Source organism: Lepus europaeus, chromosome 12 (genome assembly GCF_033115175.1).
Source record: "Lepus europaeus isolate LE1 chromosome 12, mLepTim1.pri, whole genome shotgun sequence".
NCBI lineage: Eukaryota > Metazoa > Chordata > Mammalia > Lagomorpha > Leporidae > Lepus > Lepus europaeus.
This window is the reverse complement of record NC_084838.1, coordinates 81,561,558-81,583,937: the sequence shown is the minus strand read 5'-3', so window position 1 is coordinate 81,583,937 and position 22,380 is coordinate 81,561,558. Positions and strand designations below refer to the sequence as shown.

The window sequence follows — 22,380 nt, the reverse complement described above, 5'->3', positions numbered from 1 at the left end:
CAGAAGGGAAGTAATTCTGCTCGGCTGAGCTCTTCTCCTCGATGGCAATCAGTGCCTGAGCACTAGCTCCAGTGGGTACAATATTCGTCTGCTCTGTCCCAAGTACCACACAAAGGATCTGTGTAGTCCTCAGTGTAAACTCAAATTCCCCTGTTATGTCTCTCACTGGATAGCCAGGGCTGCCCAAGCTTGTGGCATCTCCTACCAAGACTACTCAAGTCTCAGCCACACAGAGAGTTCTCCCACACACCCTCAGTTTTTTTTTTTTTTTCACAGTCCCAGTTCATAAGTTCCACACTTTCACTATGTCTTAGTCTCCTGTTATTACTCCCCACCAGAGTTTGGTTTTTCTGTTTGGCTGATTGCCAGGCACAGCCCCGAGCTGCTACAGCTGTTACGTATGTCCAAAATGGTGCCTGCTTTATCAGCTCATAGCTTTTGTAAGGTGATTGGAGGAAGAGAATTGTGTCTGTACCATCCCTTTTATTTTTTTCTCTCCTCTAGTTAGGCTGGTGTACTTTCCCCCATGGCAATTCAAGCCTCGTTCCCTCTAGGCTCTTCCTGCTGCTTTTCTGCCAGTGTCTCGGGCTACTGTGGTTTCATCTCACCTCTCTTTCCAGTGCTGGTGTGGAGACTCTCAGCAGCTGGGTTCCCAAGCTGTGGGTGCCCGTGCCCTCCACCTTGTCCCTCTAATTACAGAAGAGTTTCCTCTGCTGTTTTTTCCCTGATTCTTTCCTGAGACTACACTATGTTCACTTTTATTAATCTGTCTTCTCCTGGACTATCAGTAAGCTCCCTCCTTATTCGGCCATCTTCCAGTCTGTATCTTTTAATTGGAGAGTTTAGTCTGTTTACATTCAATGTTATTAGCGTTATGTAATGACTTGGTCTTGCCATTTTTCTGTAAATATTCCTGTTGTTTGTTTTAGATCTCCTTTGTAGTATTATTGCTAGGAGGTTTTCTGCTTTCACATCTTTTCGTGCTGCTGATTATCTTTCTCTGCCACTCTGTGTAGTATATCCTTAATTATCATTTGTAAGGCAGATTGGGTGGTGACAAATTCTTCAATTTTTGTTCATTTTGGAAGATCTTTATTTTACCTCATTTATAAATGAGAACTCCAGTAGGTACAGTATTCTGTGCTGGCAGTTTTTCATTGTTATTTAAGTACTTGGAGCATATCTCTTCATTCTCACCTAGCCTGTAAGGTTTCTGATCAGAAATCTGTTGTCAATCTAATTGGAAATCCTTTAAAGGCTATTTGGCATTTCTCTTTTGCACAATTTAGGAACTTTTCTTTATGTTTTTCTTTTGAAAGTTTGAATATAATGTGTCATGGTGAAGGTCTCTGATCTTATCTATTTGAGGCTCTCTATGTCTCCTGTACTTGATGTCCATTTCTCATTCCAAATTAGGGACATTTTCTACTTTTATTTCACTGAATAGATTTTCTAAGCCATTCTGACTTCAGAACTTTGTAAATATACTTATTTAGGATAAAATTATAATTTCTAAGTTTTATTGTGCTCAGTGAAATACTAATACCATAGTCCACTACTCATTTAAAATATACATGAAGGGCCAGCACTGTGACATAGTGGGTAAAGCCGCTGCCTGCAGTGCCAGAATCCCATATGGGCACCGGTTTGAGGCCCAGCTACTCCACTTTCAATCCAGCCCTTTGCTATGGTCTGGGAAAGCAGTGGAAGATGGCTCAAGTCCTTGGGCCCCTGCACCCGTTTGGGAGAACTGAAAGAAGCTGGCTTTGGATTGGCGCAGCTCTGGCCTTTTTGGCCAATTGGGGAGTGAGCCAGAGGATGGAAGACCTCTTTCTCTGCCTCTGCATCTCCTTCTCTCTCTCTGTAACTCTGACTTTCAAATAAATAAATAAATCTTTAAAAAATAAAATAAAATGTATATGAACATGTTTTCTACCAGTTGAAATTTAAAAAAAATTCTCTTTGAATTTATGTTTTCATTCTACTTCCTCTATTGGACTTTATCGTAATAATATAGTTTTATTATAAAAATATTTTGCTGATCATATGTAATGTAATGACAACATACATTTAAGTTTAAATTAAAAAGTACTGGGAACTTTAAGTGTTAATATAGTTCTTCTGGAGTGGTGTCAGCAAAATTGATAGAGTAGGAAGCTTCAAGGTTTCTTTATATTGCCTCTCAACCCCCAGAAACATCAAAAATCAAGCAGAAACTGTCAGTACTAACTTTATGAGAATTATTGAAAATGGTTGATTTTTGCCTCCTCCCCCCCCCCCAAAAAAAAAACAATACAGGAAAACGCTGAGTCAAGTAAGGAGTGAACTTAAAGCAGGAACAGGAAGAGAGCTTGCCTTGTGCTTGCCTCCCTCAGTGATGGTATGACCGGAAGTCTTGAAGAAGGAAACTTACATGCCCAGTGTGGTATTTTGTTCTCTGTTCTGGAAGAGGCAAAGGTGATTTATTTGCAAATTGCTGTGTATGTCTGTGGGTTGCCTCAGGGCAGATGCAGGGTGTTTATCTTTGTTTCACCTAATTTAGAACATGGGCTGGAAAAGTGATGGGCACCACTCAGAATCCGCGCACGGTGAATTAACAACTGCAGGCAACTTAGGTAAAAGATTGCATGTGAAACATGCAATAGGTCACCTACTCCCCAGAAGCAGAATCTGGGGAATATTTCCTTAGAGATCTACACTGCTTATAGAGCATTGCGAATTTAGAGGAATCTAGAAAGCCATGCACATGCCCAGGAAATCATGCATATACATATTAGACTAGAGAAACCCTATGATTTCACATCAAACTGACTGCAAGCCTGACTGCTTTTTTTTTTTTTTTTTAGGATTTACTTATTTATTGGAAAGGTATAGTCACAGAATGAGAAGGTGAGAAAGAGAGAGCTTTCATCCACAGGTTCACGCCCCAAATGGTTGTAACAGCCAGAACAGTGAAATTGAGGCCAGGAGCCTGGAACTTATTTTCCGTCTCTGACATGGACACAGGGGCTCAAGACCTTGGGCCGTCTTCCACTGCTTTCCCAGGCCATAACCACCAAGCTGGATAGGAAGAAGAGCAGCCAGGACACAAACTGGTGCCACCACAGGTTGAGGCTTAACCTACACCACAGTGGCAGCCCCCTGTTTGAGTGTTGAAAGAGTGCTCTGGCACAGAGGCAATATGCAAAAACTGGCTGCTTGTTTTATTTTATTTCTTTCAGTTCCTGGTGTTCCAGTAAATTGGTGTGAAAGCATTAGGTGAACATAAGCTGAAGAGCAGAGACTTTAGTAAACACACATGTTAAGAAATAGTATCTTTGCATAATCAGTTTGGGACAGTCACCAATAGATAGTAGCAGCTTTCAACAATAACAGAAAGAAAGACAGATACAGGGAGATAGAGAAAAAGAATGAAAAAAAGGAAGAGAAAAAAAATCTGACTTCTTGTATTACCATATTACATTATTGAAATGTCTAGTTTTCTTTTTTTTAAAGATTTATTTATTTACTTGAAAGTCAGAGTTACACAGAGAGAGGAGAGGCAGAGAGAGAGAGAGAGAGAGAGAGAGAGAGACAGATTGAGGTCCTCCATCCACTGGTTCACTTTTTTTTATTGTTTTATTCCATTTATTGAAAGTTCATAAACAAATACAAGAAAAAGAAAAATCTATGGTGGTAGAGGTCTTAATAGTGGTTGCTTTGTGGGGATAAGGGGAGGGGCTTAACCGTGAAGGAGCAAGATCTTTGAGGTCTGAGAGATCCCTTCTTGATAGTAGGGACCTGACAAGAGCTGTCATTGTAAATCCCGACATCTGATGACATTACCTGTTGTAGCCTAGCCTGTGCTGTGTTGAGTTTCTACAAGTAGGCAGAACATAGTTCCAGCCAGAACTCATGCTACAAGGGACGCTGGGGTATCGAAGTATTCACAGCCATCCTCTTTTTACTTTTCACGGGTGACACCCAAGGGCGAGTGTTGCTCACAACAATGGAGGCCACGCCTCCTGTTCCTGGTCGGTCTGAAGTTTGAATAATAACCTTCGTTTCAGGAGACAACCCACCGAGGGGCTCTGGCTTTTTAAAAGTTTGGTGATTCTTGGTTTTGTGTTCTATTACTTTCTTCTTAGTAAAAAACTGTAGCGGGCACTTGGAACACGGAAAGCCCTTCTTGCTCTGGTGCTTGCTACAGTGATTCATGTACGGGATTGCGGTTTTAAAAAGCTTGAGACAAAACGGAGAGAGCAAATCCCTCATGTTTTCGTGGCACATTCTAAAATGTGTTTCCACATCCACAAAGGCTGACGATCGGTAACTGCAAACCTGGAACATGTAGGGCATTTCTCTGGGCTTATGGTTGTCCTTCATGTGTTGCAAGAGAACCTGATCTGTTTCAAACGACAATTCACAGATTTTGCAAATGGCAAAGGGTTCCTGGAAGGTGTGCATGCTGTCAATGTGACACTGCAGCAGGAAGGGGATAGAAAACTACCGGTGGCAGTGCCGGTAGGTGGTGTGGTTCTCCCAGCTGTCGCCCCTCTGCCTCTCAAGTTCCAAATGGTGCTTCATGTGATTCATAAACTTAATGTTTTTTAGAACTTTCAAGCAGCTGAGGCATTTAAAGCTTGTATGAGTCTTCTGTTTGGACTTTCCATCGCCTTTATGCTGTCCATAGTAGAAGTCACTAAGGAGCATGATCAGGTTGCCTTTCACGGGATCAAAGGTCTTGTTTTAACCTGCTATACTCAAACAGTCTGGTTTGGCCAGTACTGCAATGCTGTTGGCTCTGTCTGGATCCCTAAGACTGAAATGTCCCTTGTCATTAGCACAAACCTCGGGAAATGCTGTTCTGTCCTGAACCTGGCTGGGTGAGAGGCATTCGCTTTTTGAGGGTGTGCTTGCGTCCTGGGTGGGCGAGATGCTGGAAGAAGTCTCAGCTGCAGAACATGCACTTGGGATTCCATCACTGAGCTTAGACCTTTTGGGATTTCTGCCATTTATATCTGGTGTGGAAATTTGCTTTGATTCATGAGGACTCACATCTTGACCTCCTACAGGAAGGATGGCTCCCTCTGTCTTTAATGTGCTGTACACTCTTATTTAATGCTATAACTAGTACTCCAACAGTATTTTTTTTTTCACTATGTGTTGCTATATGGGGGCAAACTGTTGAAATCGTTACCTAATATATACTAAACTGATCTTCTGTATATAAAGAGAATTGAAAATGAATCATGATGTGATTGGAAGGGGAGAGGGAGCGGGAAAGGGGGGGGTTGCGGGTGGGAGGGAAGTTTTGGGAGGGGGAAGCCATTGTAACCCATAAGCTGTACTTTGGAAATTTATATTCATTAAATAAAATTTTAATTAAAAAAAAAAAGGTTGTAGAAACACAAGTGAGAAGAGGTGATTCATGTGAAAATTCAGATGCATTTGGCATTAAAATATATGGTAAACTAAAAAAAAAAAAAAAAAAGAAAGAAAGAAGAAAGAATGACCCATTCAAAGAAACTCTTCCTGAAGAAGCCTAGAAATCAGATCCACCAGTAAAGACTTTAAAATAATTGTCTTAAATATGTTTAAAAAGCTACAGAAAACTCTGACAAATAAATAAAAGAAACAAGAAAATGCATAAATAAAATGAACATATCAATAAAGAGTTAGAAATTATAAAATGTACCAACTGAAGATTTTAGTGCTAGAAGTAATACAATTAATTTACTAATGTTTGCAACAGCATATTTGAATGGACAAATGGAAAGAATCAGTGAACTTGACAGTAGTGCATTTGAAATCATTGAGGAAGGAATTCAGAAAGAAAAAAAGAGTAAAGTTAGAGAGAGTCTGAGGGATCTGTGGAACACATAGAATAGCCTAACATGCTTATCTTGGGATTCTCAGAGGGAGAATGGAGAAAAAGGGCCAGGAAGAACGTCTAAAGAATTCGTGGCTGACAGCTGTATAAATTTGATAAAATACTTGAATCCATATAGCTGACTAGCTGAATGAATTCCAACTAAGATAAAATAAAAAAAAACTCATGCTAAAACATTATAATCCAATTCTCAAAAGATCAAAAACAAAATGTATGTACGTACAATGGAATTTTATTCAGCTATGAAAGAGTCACAATTCTGTTATACACTAAACATGACTAAACCTTGAAAAACTACACTAAGTGAAATAAGGCAAACACACAAAAGGACAAACATTGTATGATTCCACTTATACAGAAATATATAGTCTAGGCAAGATTACAGACAGGAAGTAGATAGAGGACACCAAATCTGGGGTAATGAAAATGTGGACTTACTGGTTACTAAATATCTGTTTGAGTGTTGAAAAAGTTTTGGCAATACATAAAGGTGATGGTTGTACAATATGGTGAATGCAATTAATGCAGCTCAATTGTATACATGGCAAATTCAGGTTATATTTATTTTGCCATAATAAAATAAATTAAAAAAAAGACTTCTGGGTTGTTATTACAGTTATTATTAGCTTTGAATTGATCAGAACATAAATACATATTTACATATATTATACATTTTGATAATAATCATTATATATAAGAAATATACTTGTTTTAGAAGTATACCTCTTTATGAAATATATGGAAATTTATTTTTCCAAAAAGTGCATCAAAGGTGAAGCTTATTGATTTGGTCAGATGAGATGGAGTTAAGAATCAGTTTTATTCCTGCTTTCATTTTTATCTTTAGTTGTGCATTAAGAAAATTTGTTGATGTGACTAAAAAAATGGAATGGAAGGGCTTTTGTATCAGCAATGTCACATAATTTTTTGGTTGACACTGCTGTTTTAAGAAAGTGAATGAATGGTCATCTGGGCCATTTCTTCTCAATATAAAGTCAGTGTTTTGCACTGTTTCTGGGATACTTTCCTTACAAGAAAAATGTACCAAAGTAAAATTAGTTATGGTTGGTAATTACACCATCTATTTGTAAAGGTGCTTGTGAAAAGGAAGGTATGAAAAGAGAATCAACATAGTACTTTAAACTTAGTACCTGAAAGTCTTTTTATTCCTTACTGATCTTACTTTTTTTTTTCAGATTTATATTTTATTTTTTGGAAAGAACACAGGTCTTTTTTTTTTTTTTTTTTTCAGATTTCTAGTTTATTGGAAAGAACATTAGCCTGAAGCCTAGGAGATTTGCGATGTAGGCTAAACTCTACCACTGGGAATCAGAAAAGATAAAGATTTGGATCCATTATAATATGGCTAACTGCTTTGATGCCATCTATATTGATGGCTAACCCATTCATTGATGTTCTAATACAAGATTTCAAGAGAAAGAACATTTGGCCGGCACCGTGGCTCAACAGGCTAATCCTCCGCCTTGCGGCGCCGGCACACCGGGTTCTAGTCCCGGTTGGGGCGCCGGACTCTATCTCGGTTGCCCCTCTTCCAGGCCAGCTCTCTGCTATGGCCCAGGAAGGCAGTGGAGGATGGCCCAAGTGCTTGGGCCCTGCACCCGCATTGGAGACTGGGAGAAGCACCTGGCTCCTGGCTTCGGATCAGCGAGATGCACTGGCCGTGGCGGCCATTGGAGGGTGAACCAATGGCAAAAAGGAAGACCTTTCTCTCTGTTTCTCTCTCTCACTATCCACTCTGCCTGTCAAAAAAAAAAAAAAAAAAAAAAAAAAGAGAGAACATTTAACAACTAAAATAATGAAGACAGAAACCATAGTTAGAGGTTATTCCGGAAACCTTTTGTATAATTTATACTATACCTTCTATGTAATTTAGTGCTCTTTCTCATACTTTTTGTTTTGTTTTGTTTAATGAGTTGGTCCCCACAAGTCAATTATAGGAAGATACTTATTGAGTTATTTCATCCCAAATTAAAAGCTTCTCAATAATGAAAAGTACATCAAATAAGAAATTCTGAGGTCAATGTGGAAAAAAAGGCACTTATGAAAAATTATAAAATCTCTTATTTAAGCTCTTTTTAAACCTCACAGGGGAAAAATTTTTCTGCTTTCAGTAGGAAAAGAACAAAGATACCTCTTATTCTAAACAGCTTCTTTTGATCATCAGGAACCCATAAACTTATAAAGCAATTTGGACTGGTCAATGAGGATGCTTTGAAAATAAAAAAGTTAAATGAATATGCTCATGTAAATTCTTTCATAAAATTTGGCCAATATTTGGGCCATTTAGACTTTGTCTACATCAGACAAAGATCTGAAGAAAGACCCACATGATTCAAATATACTATGGAAATCTCATGCTTATTGTCTGTTTCCACTGTAGTTCTTAAAAGTTTATATTTCCTGGTAGTCAGGGAGATCATATAAAATTATAGATTAGGTCCTTTGATTTACCTCATATTGAAAACCTTTCATGGCTTCCCTTTGTACTGGGATAGTTAACGAACTTCCTGCAATTACCTAGATGGCTCTTGCCTCTCACATTGACCTCATCTCCCAGCTCCTGTCTTGATATTTGCTCTCTCACTGCTGCTCCTCTTTCTGTCTGTTTTCTGTTTCCCAACCCCTTCCTGTTTTCACTACTCTCTACCCTATTGTATGTCACAAAGGAGTTACTTTCGTAATATCCATTTTAAGAATTTTTCTTGTGTAGTAATTTCTTTACTTACTATTTTCTCCTTCTTGTGTGTTGCAACTTCATTAAAAAAAAAAAAAAACAAAACTAGCCCTGCAATTGGTATTCTAGAGCAGTATATAGTAAGTGCATAATAAATATTTGTTGACAACTAACTAAACAAATCTCCTGATATGTTTCTCTCTCAGGTTTTTCCTGCCAAATTAATCATGGGCATTTTTTCCTTTTGTATTGTGCAGTTTGTTTTAAGTCTTCAAAACTGATTAACTTGTGCACAGAAAAATTGACTTGATGGGAAATATGTGGCTCATTGATCAGCCAACTTGGAAAATATGAGCTGGCTAATAGATGGCAGCACAGAAACGTAAATATAAACACAAACTTTAAGGTCTGGATTTCCCTTCTTTGTATTTGAATTTGCCAATTGATCTGAAAATTCCAGTAAATCATCACATTATCATTTTTGCTGGAACATCTTTTTGTATGAAGCTCTGTCTCCAGTGGCTTGGAATTTCTAGTGGAGAAGGTGCCAGAACTGAAAACAATGGTCTGAACTGGTATTGGACAGGGAACAGTATCTCATTTCCTGTTTGGTCTTTTTCAGCAATTACTCTGAGTAAAGGTTGAGATTGCAGCTATGGGTTACATTTTCTTATATTGTTCTGTTTTGGGTACAATCTATAGAATTTTTCCATTATGAAGATCAGATTCTCAAGAAGCAAGTCACAGTGTATTGATAGATATTTATCATTTGTACCTATGACAAACATTTCCTAGACATTGGTTATAACCAAGCTGAACTAAATTTTACTCAATAAGAGTTATTAAACTCAAAGTATAAGAAAATTTGAATAAAATCAATTTTACAGATGTCAGTTTTTAAACAATTATTGTATAGATCACAAAACCACTGTACCATGTTTCAGCCAATTTATAAGTCTTATTACTTTTGAGTCATCTGCTGAGTAGCTTAGTAATATACTTTAACATTAGTGGGTACTTCTTGGCTCCCATCCCCAGCCACCTTTCTGTTAATTTCAGTTATAGATTTCAGATGAATGTTTCCTTTCTAAGGTGGTGAATATAAAGGCAAATGACATTAGTGGTCCCAGAATGATGTCCTTTCTTGCTTATTTTCTTTCAATTCTAACTAAATAGAAATAGTACTTTATTAAGTAAGTGTTGTTTATGCTCAGAACATAATAAATTAAATAGTTAAAATTTTCATTTGAATTTTAGGGCTAGGCCTTGGAAAAGTGATATACTAAAATGTTAAAACACTGATTTTTTTTTCTTAAAATGGATTAATCTCTCTGATTTCAAGGTATAGTCTCAAACCGTCCCATAGTGCAAGATGAATGAGTAGGTTTGAATAAATAAAAATAATGTAAGGCTTAATAATTAACTTAGCTTAAACACAGTATATTTGATAACATTCAATATTGTTAACATAAATTTTAATAAGTGTAGCTAGGATTTGGTATGCTTGCAATACAGAGACTTACTTTGTAAAAAGAAGTAACAGAAGAATAACAGGTGTCTGTTGATAAGATACAATTACTTTTAAAAGCTACCTTTAAGATTTTAGGGTTTTACATTTCCTGCTGCTGGTTACCTTAGGAATAATATGCTCTCTTATATCAGGAGTAAAGATGTAAAAAACACAAAATATTTTATTTTTATAATATAAGAATAATATTTGTCCTTTTTAAAAAAGATTTATTTTATTTATTTGAAAGACAGAGTTAGAGAGGTAGAGCCAGAGAGAAAGAGAGAGAGAGAGAGAGAGAGAGAGAGAGAGAGAGAGAGAGAGGTCTCCTATCTGTTGGTTACTCCCCAAATGTCCACCAACAGCCAGAGTTGAGCTGATCTGGAGCCAAGAGCCAGTAGCTTCTTTTGGATCTTCCACATGGGTACAGGGGCCCAAGCACTTGATCCATCTTCTGCTTTCCCAGTACATTGCAGAGAGCTTGATTGGAAGTGGAGCAGCTGGGACTTGAACGGGCACCCATATGGGATGCTTTTGCTGCAGGCTGGGGCTTTAACTCACTGTGCCATGGTGCTGGCCCCAGAATCTTTGTCCTTTAATCCCATATAGTTGACTATTAAAGTTAGTGGAAACTAACTTTAACTTTTCAGTAGCGAGCAGTAGTGACTAGTTTTGTTAAAAATTTTATCTTTATACAAGTGTCATGTATTTCATATATATGTAGATTCAGGAAGATGGCGATGCTTTCTACCCTGCCCTCCCTCCTGCACATGCTTCAAACCTTCTTTCTCCTCCTTCTCCCTTTCCCACTCTTAATTTTTCAGTTTACTTAATGATCATAAAGTTAACCTTATATTAAGTAAAAGAATTCAACAAATAGTATGAAGAAAAAAAATTGTTCCTCAGCAAGAGGAGATAGGGCTGTAACCAATCATCAAATCTCAAAATGTCTATTTCAATCCAATACATTACATTTTAGATACTCTATTAGTTAATCTGAAAAGAGAAAATATATTTTATCTGTCTTTTTGGGACTGGCTTATTTTGGTTTCCAGTTGTGTCCATCTTGTTGGAAAACATAGGACTTCATTTTTTTATAGCTGAATAGTACTCCCTTGTGTATATATATCATAATTTCTTTATCCAGTCAACAGTTGATGGACATCTGGGTTGATTCCATATCTTAGCTATTGTTAACTGTGCTTCAATGAACATTTTGGTACAGATAACTCTTTCAGGTGCTCATTTCTTTTGGTTTGGGTAAATTCCCAGGAGCAGGATGGCTGGGTAATACAGTAGGTCTATATTAAGATTTCTGAGGTATCTCCCTACTGTCTTCCACGGTGGCTGCACAAAATTACATTCTCACCAACAGTGGGTTAGGGTACCTTTTCCCCCACATCCTCACCAGCATTTGTTGTATATTGATTTCTGTATGAGAGCCATTCTAACTGGAGTAAGATGAAACCTCATTGTGCTTTTGATTTCCATTTCCCTGATAGCTAGTGATCATGAGCACTTTTTCAAGTGTCTGTTCGCCTTTTGAGTTTCCTGTTGTGAAAAATGCCTATTCAACACCTTTGCCCAATTTAATTGAATTGCTTGTTTTGTTGTTGTTCAATTCCTTGAGTTCTTTATAGATTCTGGATGTTAATCTTTTATCAGCTGTATAGTTTGTAAATATCTTCTTCTATTCTGTCAGTTGCCTCTGCACTTAGCTGAGTGTTTCTTTTGCAGTGCAGAAGCTTCTCAGCTTGATGTAAACTCATTTGTCAATTTTGACTTTGATTACTCATGCTTACAGGATCTTTTCCAACAAGTCTTTGCTTATGCCAATGTCTTGCAGTTTCCCCAATGTTCTCTAGAAATTTGATTTAAGTCTTTGATCCATTTTGAGGGGATTTTTGGGTAAGGTGTAAGGTATGGGTCTAGTTTCATACTTCTGCAGAGATCCAGTTTTCCTAGCATCCTTTGTTAAAGAGACTGTCCTTGCTCCAGGGATTGATTTTAGCTCATTTGTTAAAGATAAGTTGGTTGTAAATGCATGAATTGATTTCTGGAGTTTCTATTCTGTTTCATTGGTCTACCCATCTGTTTTTGTGCCAGTACCAGCTGTTTTGATTATAACTGCCCTGTAGTATATCTTGAAATCAGGTATTGTGATGCCTCTGGCTTTGTGTTTGTTGTATAATATGGCTTTAACCATATTATATGGATTTTGTGTTTCCATATGAATTTTAGCCACATTTTATCTAGATCTGCCAAAAATGTCACTGCTATTTTGATTGGGATCACATTGAATCTGCAAATTGCTTTTGGTAATATGGACATTTTGATGATGTTGATTCTTTTAATCCATGAACATGGAAGAGTTTTACATTTTTAATGTCTTCTTATATGTCCTTCTTTAGTGTTTTGTAATTTTCATCATAGAGATCTTTGACATGCTTGGTTAAATTTATTCTAAGGTATTTAATTCTTTTGTGAGGTATTGTGAATGGGACTAATCTTAAATGTTCTTTCTCAGCCAAGGTATTGTCTGTAAATACAAAGGCTATTGGCTTTTCTGTGTTGATTTTATATCCTGCCACTTTACCAAACTCTTTTATGAGTTCCAATAGTGTCTCAGTTGAGTCTTTAGGATCCCCTATATACAGAACCATGTCATCTGCAAATAGGGATAGTTTGATTTCCTCCTTGCCAATTTGTATCCCTTTGATAGCTTTTTCTTGCCTAATGCATCTGTCTAAATCTTCCAGGACTGTATTAAATAGCAATGGTGAGAGTGGGCATCCTTGTCTGGTTCCAGATCTTAGTGGGAACGTGTCCAGCTTTTCCCCATTCAATAGGACGATGACCATGGGTTTGTCATAAATTGCCTTGATTGTATTTACGAATCTTCCTTGTATATCCAATTTGCTTAAGGCTTTCATCATGAAAGGCTGGTCTATTTTACCAAATGGTTTCTCTACATCTGTTGAGATAAGCATAAGTTTTTTGTTCTTCGGTTTGTTAATGTGATGTATCACATTTCTTGATTTGCAAATGTTGAAACATCTCTGCATACTAGTGATAAATCCCACTTGGTCCAGGTGAAAGATCTTTCTTATGTGTTGCTAGATTTGATTAGCTAGCATTTTGTTGTGGATTTTTGCAACTATGTTCATCAGGGATATTGGTCTATAGTTCTCTTTCTCTATTGTATCTTTTTCAGGCTTAGGAATTAAGGTGATGCTGGCTTCATAGAAGGAGTTGGGGAGAATTCCCTCCATTCCAATTGTTTTGTATAGCCTGAGAATGATTGGAATTAGTTCTTAAATGTCTGGTAGAATTCAGCAGTGAAGCCATCCAGTCATGGGCTTTTCTTTATAGAGAGGGTCTTTATTACTGATTCAATCTCTCTTGGTTTTTGGACTGTTTAGATTTTCCATGTCTTCATGACTCAATTTTGGTAGGTTGTATATGTCCAGGGATCTATCCATTTCTTCTAGATTTCCCATTTTGTTGGCATATAGCTCTTTGTAGTAATTCCCAACAATTCTTTTTTATTTCTGTGGTGTCTGTTACATTTTCTTTTTCATTTCTTATTTTACTGATTTGTGGCTTCTCCCTCTTTTTTGTTGGTTGGGCCAATGGTGTATCATTATTGTTTATTTTTCTCAAAAATACTAGTTCTTCATTTGACAGATTATTTGTATCATTTTTCTTTTTGGTTTCAATTTTGTTTATTTCTTCTCTAATTTTAATTATTTCCTCCTACTAATTTGGAGTTTGGTTTGTTGTTGCTTTTCTAGGTCCTTGAGATACCTTTATAGCTCATTTATTTGGTACTTTTCCAATTTCTTCACATAGGCACCAATTGCAGAGAGAGAGAGAGAGAGAGAGAGAGAGAGAGAGGTCTTCCATCTGCTGGTTCATTCACTCCCCAGTTGGTCACAATGGCCAGAGCTGTGCTGATCTGAAGCCAAGAACCAGTAGCTTCTTCTGAATCTCCCACAAGGGTGCAGGGGCCCAAGGACTTGGGCCATCTTCTACTGCTTTCCCAGGCCATAGCAGAGATCTGGACAGGAAGTGGAGAAGCTGAGATTTGTATCGGTGCCAATATGGGGTGCCAGCACTGCAGGCAGCAGCTTTACCTGCTAGGCCACAGTGCCGGCTCCCCATAAGTTTTGATATAATGTATTATCTTCATCATTTTCCTGAAATTTTTTATTTCTCTTTTTATTTCTTCTATGACCCATTGTTCTTTCAGGAACATGTTGTTTGGTCTCCATGTGTTTGCATATGATCTAGAGATTCTTGCGTTATTGATTTCCAGCTTCATTCCATTGTGGTCAGAGAAGATGCAGGGTATGATTTTTTTGAATTTGCTGAGACTTGCTTTACGGCCTAGCTTGTGACCCATCCTAGAGAAAGTTCCATGCACTGATCAGAAGAATGAGATTCTGCAACTGTGGGATGAAAAATTCTGTAGATATCAGTTAGGTCCATTTGTTTCATAGTGTTGATTAGATCTGTTGCTTCTTTGTTGATTTTCTGTCTAGTTATTCTGTTAATTGATGAAAGTAGGGTGTTGAGGTTTCCCATTACTATTGTATTGAAGTATATGTCTCCCTTTAGATCCATTAACATTTGTTTTAAATAGTCAGATGCCTTGAAATTAGGTACATGTACATTTATTATAGTTCATCTTCCTGTTGATTTGATCCTTTGGGCATTACATTTTCCCTTATCCATCTTTTTTAATAGTTTTGTTTCAAAGTCTATTTTTCCTGATATTAGAATGGCAACATCTGCCATTTTTTGCTGTCCATTACATGGAATATCTTTTTCCATCCTTTCACTTTCAGTCTGTGTGCATCCTTGTTGGTGAGATGTGTTTCTTATGGACAGCAAATAGATGTGTGTTATTTTTTAACCCATTCTGCCAGTCTGTATCTGTAAAGACCTTTTCTGGTCATGTCTGTTAGAAGTTCTATGTGATTCTTGTACTTGGATGCCGTTTTCTTTCCCAAAATTGGGAATGTTTTCTGTAATTATTTCACTACCTAGGCCTTGTAGTCCATTCTCTCTTTCCTCACCTTCAAGAACTCCCATGGCCCATATGTCAGATCGTATGATAGTGTCCCATGAATCTCCAACATTGTTTTTAAATTTTCTAATTTCTTCTTCTTTTTATCTTGGTCCTACTGAAAGATTTCTAAGATTTGTCTTCTAGCTTGGGTATTCTTTCTTCTGCCTCAACAAGTCTGCTGTTAAGGCTTTCCACTGCATCCCCCCCCCCCCATAACTTCCCTCCTACCCGCCACCCTCCCCTCTCCCACTCCCTCTCCTATTCCATTCACATCAAGATTCATTTTCAATTATCTTTATATATAGAAGATCAACTTAGCATATATTAAGTAAAGATTTTAGGGTGATTACTTACGCCATAAACAAGAGTGTCAAATTGTTAAGTCAACAACAGGAGTCACTGTGTACTTACTCCTCATGTAGGATCTCTGTCCTTAATGTGTTGTACATTGTGAATTAATGCTATAACTAGTACTCAAACAATATTTTATACTTTGTGTTTCTGTGTGGGTGCAAACAGTTGAATTAATCATTTCTAATATTTCATTTTGATTTCTTTCTAAAATCTCAATTTCTTGGGAAGATTTTCATTCATGTCATGTGTGGTTTTCTTTTGTTTGTGGATTTGGTGCTGTTGGATTTTGAGTAATCCTATGATTAATTTTTAAAATTTCATCAATATCCTCATCTTCACATTCTAATATTGAAATGTTGTATTTCTTTGGGGGAGTCATGTTGTCTTCCTTAATCTTGTTTCTTGAATGTCTGCATTTATTTTTAGGCATTTTTGGAGTTAATTGTTGTTTTTTCCTCTGATGGCTTTTATCTCTGAGTTATGCCTCTGTGGCTTAGTGGAATGTCTACACTTTCAGTAAATATCAAAAAGTGTGTGGTGGGTGTGGCCAGGGATCTCTAGTCATTGCTCCAGGGTGGCGCAAGTATCCAGGGTAACACCCAAGTTGGGGGTGGTAGCTCTACTCTTGTTTACAGAAGAGGGAGAATGGTCACCTTTGGTCATGCTATCACTCCCCCCCCCCCCCCGCCTCTCCTGCCAGCTGAGCAATGCCCGGGTGTTAACTCGAGAGTGTTCAACAATCATCTGTGCTGCTATATGAGCCGTGTGCATGTGATCTGCACAGTTCTCACCCTGATCATGGTTCCCTCTGCAATGACCCACCTCTGGCAATCAAGGAGCTCTGAACATGTGGAGCAGCACCCAGTGATTGCCCAGAGACCCGGCTACACTCTGCACTTTCTCATGTAGCCACCAAATCTCCACAGTCTCAGCACACAAGGCTTCCACAGTTGCTAGGTGCAGAGGTTTTCCTCAGCCCTGCCAGCCTGCCCAGTCAACAGAGAGGCAGACATTTCCTGAGCTGCTTGAGCCTGCAGGGCTGGAGTGCTCCATAATCCTACGTGGGTGCCCAGCAATGTCCCAGCCAGGAGGGACTGCAGATTTTTACCTCCTCTTGAATTTCTGATCACATGTGTACACAAGTGCCACTGGCCGAATGTTTCTCTTGCCACCACTGCCGCCAGTACTGCTGAGATGACGTCCTGGCTCAGCCAGTTGCGATGCAAGTGCACAAAGCTTCCCCCGGCTCCTGCCCAAACCTAAAATGGCACCTGCCCTTTCTCAGCCCGGCAGTGAGTGCTGTTGTGGGGAAGTTGGGGCAAGATAAACATGCCCTCTCTACTTCCACTGGGTCTACGGGCAGCCGCTAGCTTCCTCTAGTCCCTAGGGCTTCGGTCCAGGCTCATTCCATGTTCTCCCTCTAGCTGTATCACCATGGGTTGTTGCAGTCCAATCTCACCTCCATCTTCAAGTTGCCGTCCGCTCCAGCTCTTAGCTGCTGCAGTCCTGTGTTGTGACCATATTCGTGCTGTATGTCTATACCCTACACACAAGTCCACAACATTTGTCTTCTATGCCTCTAACAGTTTTGCACATGATAAATGTTTGCTAGATAGATGAATGAAATACTATTTTATTGTACATTCCTTCTATGCATCAAGAAAATGTAGGCTCATTTTCATCCTAATCTTCCAACTTCTGCCCCTCAGTTTAGAAACTACTTCTTGAATGGGCTGGATTAAATTAGTGGTTTCTGGGTCTCACACAAATAGAATCCCCATACATGTATTTCTTTTTTTAATTTTTAATTTTTTTAAGATTTAATTTATTTGAAAGACAAAGTTACAGAGAGAGTTTGACATAGAGAGGTCTTCCATCTGCTGTTTCACTCCCCAGATGGCCATAACTCAGGAGCTTCTTCTGGGTCTCCCATGCAGATGCAGGGGCCCAAGGACCTGGGCCATCCTCTACTGTTATCCCATAGCAGAGAGCTGCATCAAAAGAGAAACAGCTGAGACTAGAACCAGTAGCCAAATGGGATGCTGGTGCTCAGGCCAAGGCTTTAACCTGCTGTGCCACATCTATGGCCCATACTTTTTCTTTTTTTAATATGTATTTTCATTTTATTTGAAAAGCAGAAAGAGAAAACAACAGTGAGAGAGTGAGATCGAGAGTGAGATAGAGAGAGAAAGAGATCTTTCATTTGCTGGTTAACTCCCCCAATACTCAGAATAGCCAGAGCTGAGCCTGGCCAGAGCCAGGAGATTAGCACTCAGTCCAGGTCTCCCATGTGGGTAGCAGGGATCTAAATACTCGAGCCATCATTTGCTCCCTCTCAGGATGCACATTAGCAGGAAGCAGATCAGAGTGGAGAAACTGAGACTTGAACCAGTCAATCTGATGTAGGTTGGAGGTATCCCAAACAATGTCTTACCTGCTGTGTCAAACATCTTTATTTCATACTATTTTCTTCTCATCCAAATTGTGCATTCATCTTTAAATTCTGTTTGCACATCCTTATGCATTTGGGTTGATAATATTTGTGATCTAGCAGCTTTAATTTTGCTCTATCTGTGCTCATGGTTCTCCCTGGGTAAAATTATGGAGTAGGCTAAGCATGTTCCTTGTGGTATGAAGCTTACCTCCATATGAACTATTTTCCTTTTTCTTCTGCATGGCCCTTCCCACAGTATCAAAACCTGTTTTTAGGAAAGGGTCTGTGGTTGTATAACAGAATACTTTTAAGATAATATATTAACATGCATAGGAATATTACAAATATATTTTTCAATTCTTGAGTGAAAGTCTTTGTCTTACCCATACAAGAATTTTGAGCTGTGTTGAGTAAGTGGTAAAATAACCTGTTTAGCATTGAACACCTCCTTCCAAAAGTTTTGCTCTGTTCTTTTGTATATTTTCTTTACAGTTTTCTAACTTATATTCTATGATCCTTCAAAATTAAGACAGAATTTATGAACAAATTTCTGTACAGCAGAGAATTTATAAAACAAAAAGAAAATAAACAAATACATCATTACAAAAACTAAAAAAAAACTCGATATAAATGCTGGATGATAATTTAAACTATTCTTTTCATCAGTTAATAACACCTTCACACTTAGTTTGAAAAATTAAGAGGTTCATATTATTTATTATTTTCAATGATTTTCTAAAATACTAAAATCTACTTTAAAAGCAATATTAGGATCACACATGGATGAATATGGTTTAGCAGAAGTGCAATGCTTGTACTGTAATGAACACTTGATAAGTAGTAGGTGCTATGATGATTGGTGCTAACCCTAGTTTTTGTATCTCAAACATGTTTTCCTTTAATCACTGTGCCTCACTTATTACGTTATTAAATTTTGAATACTTGTAGTAGTAAGGGCAGGATAAGCATGGACATTTGAAGGATGAAATCATATAATTTTCCCAACCAAGCATTTTGTAAGGATTGAGGGCAAGCAACAAAAGTGATTGATTTGAATTTCACAGTTTTTCTGTTTGTCTTATTTGTGTGAATGTGTGTGTGTGTGTGTGTGTGTTTGAACATAGTACTCTTCCTCAAGCAGAAGAAATTGTTTCAAAAATATAGTTAAGTCACTGGCATTATGGTGCAGTGAGCTAAGCTGCCCTGCAATGTGAACATCCTATATGAGGGAAATGATGGTTTGAGTCCCCACTGCTCCACTTCTGACCCAGATCGATGCTACCATTACTGGGAAAGTATCAAAACATGGCTCAAATGCTTGGACTCCTGCCACCACCTGGACCCTAAGCGTTAAGTTTCTGACTGGCCTGGACCAACCTCAGCTGATGGAAGTCCTTTCTCTCTTTCTTGCCCTGCTTTTTAAATAAATAAAAACAAACAAACAAATAAATAAGTGTTTTAAAATATAGTTAAGAGGAAAAGAAGTGAAATGAAATCTACAAATCCAAAATGATCCTCTGAGTAATTGAGAACTGACTAAATAAATACTTATATGCACACAGCATTAATGTTTATGCATTTAGTTTATAAGCTACTTGAAGGAAGTAATAGTTACAACTTCATGATGTTTAATCTATTGTAAACACACAATAAAATTTAGTAAATCTTTTTTGAAGGAATATAGTAAACTCTCCACTAATTTTTGTGTTGCACTTTACATAATACAGACTTACACTGGTTGACACTGCTATGATTCCTCATGGGGACTACATTTCCCCTATTCCTTTGTAATCAGGTGGGGTCATGTGACTGTTTCTCACTCTGGATTGTGAATAGAAAAGATTGTGCCACTTCAAAGTCAACATGAGAAAGGACAACAGGAGCCTTCTTCACCTCTATGACCATTCACATTAACTGTAATAGGGAAAGAAACTCTTACTGAGTTTAGATATTGAAACTCTGGGGTTTATTTGTTACAATGGTTATCAATTGCCTAACTAAAACAAACCCCATTTTCATTATTTTGTCTTAAATTTCCCACAGCATTTAGCAGGCTTGAGGTCCTTTCGACATCAAGTCTAACTCATGATGCCACTGGCTAATTTTGTTTTTCATTCATATTTCAGATTTCAACTTTTGACACTTTCCATATCTAAATTCTGATATCTCAACGTTACCAAACTCAGTGGCACTTTAAGATGCACTGGTACTTTAAGATGATCTACCTTTTGGCATGAGAGGCCAGGCTGAAACAAGATCATCACAATATTGTTGCATGATTCTTGTTAAGCATATCTTCAGATTATTGCTTAGAGTAAATATATATTTGATATTTTTATACTCAACTACTCTGTGGCCTATCATAACAGCCTGCTGTGTGAATTAGAAAAATTATTGTCTTCTGTTTTCTTTAGATACTTTCTGTGTTAAGAAAGCCATGATATATATAAAGCATGCCTAAATGAAAAACAGAACAAAACAAAGTGTTGCAAGCGGAAGTTTTTGTTTGGATGGTGAAAGGGACTAAAAATCAAAGAGTAAATTACTTCAAATTGGTATCTTTCAACTGTAATTTCACTAAGTTGTTGTTTGGAACATTTTTATGTCATATTTTTCAAACATTTTTTCTTTATAATGGTAAAATAACGGTCATTTGGTCTTTTTCAAAAAATATGAGTTGTTTTGTGCACAAACACAATTGCTGGACATGTTATGGGAAAGGCCCAGAATGATAAGTTTATTTTTCAACACTCTGCACCTTTGAAATGATTCAAATAAAAAGTGTCATCGAGACTTGCTCTAACAACTTTCATAGTATCTGGAAACTTTAAATTGAAAAGGCAAGTTGTGCTATGTGCATAATTAAAATATTTTAAATTTATCATGTGAAGAGTCTTATCTGTTTTCTACTCATCAACTATCAATTGTGAACAGAAACTATTTGACTATAACATTGATTCTGGGAATTGATTTATTATGATGATTATCATAATTATCATTATATTGTTGATCATCACCTTAATACTCAGAATAAATTATAACATATGAGAGAAGAGAAGGAACAAATGTTTTGGGTGAGGGAAAACCTAAGTTTGAGTTCCTGTCAAAAAAAGTATCATGATTTTTAGAAAGTTCTCTAAACCTTCTGAATCAAATATTTTACTTGTAAAATGATAGGTTAGAAATAATACATGTCAATAGTGCCTGGCATACTTTAAGTGCGCAGTTATAACCATGATCATCTCTTCCAGCTTTTAGTTATATAAGTATGTCTTGACATATGAGACATATTTAAATTCTGTAAATTTGGGGACTTTGTTTCTTATGTATTGGAGTCAGAAAGTTAGGAAGAATTTTATATTAGTCAGCTATTGTCACAATAATGCCATGCAACAAATCATCTGAAAATGTAGTGACAGCAACCCAAGAATTTATGGTTATGCTCTGAGGTCTTTAGAACAACAGGTAGTTTTAATCTAGGGCAGGATCATCTTTGAAGATCTAATTAAGATCCAAGGTCAGTTGGGCTAAGCTCAAGATTAGGCATAGGGTTCAAGTGTACTCAATATGTTTTGGCCCACTTGGAAGGAGCAGCACCTACCTTGGATGAACTATTCTTGTGATGTGTTACCAGGTGTGAACACCAGCCAGACAATGCAAATACATCTGCTAATACCTCATTCGGAGGCCAGTTGATAAGGTCAAGTCTTGAAGTATGAAAATGTGCTCACAATGCATCTGTAGACAAGCAAATATTAGTGGAACACTTAAAGAATCACTGTATTTTAGAAGAAAGGGGTGGATGAAAGAAGGAAAATAATTTAGTTCATAGGAAGGGAAGACTCAAACAGAGCATGTTGCTAGACTTTAGTCATAACACAAAGAAATTGAGTGAGATGAGAAAGAGGAGAGAAAAATGAGAAGAAGTTATGAGGACTGATATGCAACAACACTAAAGAGTCAGACAATCTGGAGAGAAATGCTTTTAAAGGTAGCAGTTACCCTTGAAATAGCGTGTGTGTTTAGTTGTCACTACAAATAGACAGGTCCTGTTATTAAAATGGACATTGAGTTCTCAATAGTCAGACTTATTCATGCACAAACTAGTAACTCTTGTACCATCTCTGGAAAAGATATGTCATTCACACAATAAAATATATAGTGTATTGAACGTCAAGAAAATGATTAATTTGCATATAATAAACAATTTCCACAAAATATTAAAGCCATTTTGGTAATATTTATGTACATGAAGCAAATATGCTTATATGTAATGACTGTTAATTAAAATAGATATATCAGAATACTCGTTCTTCAATAAATTATGATCTATAGGTTCATACTTTTTATTCAGAAAATGTTTTTCAAATATATTGGAATATTAATTAATTTCAACTTTTCACAGGCTTAAAGATTAATTCTCCCAAATAGGCTGGATTAGTAT

The 22,380-nt window shown here is 37.3% G+C and overlaps 1 pseudogene; it reads right to left on the bottom strand.

The window, feature by feature from the left end:
- Positions 1 to 3,897: 3,897 nt before the first annotated feature.
- The window catches only part of LOC133771041 (zinc finger protein 280A-like), a 35,519-nt pseudogene continuing 17,036 nt past the window's right edge, over positions 3,898 to 22,380 (bottom strand).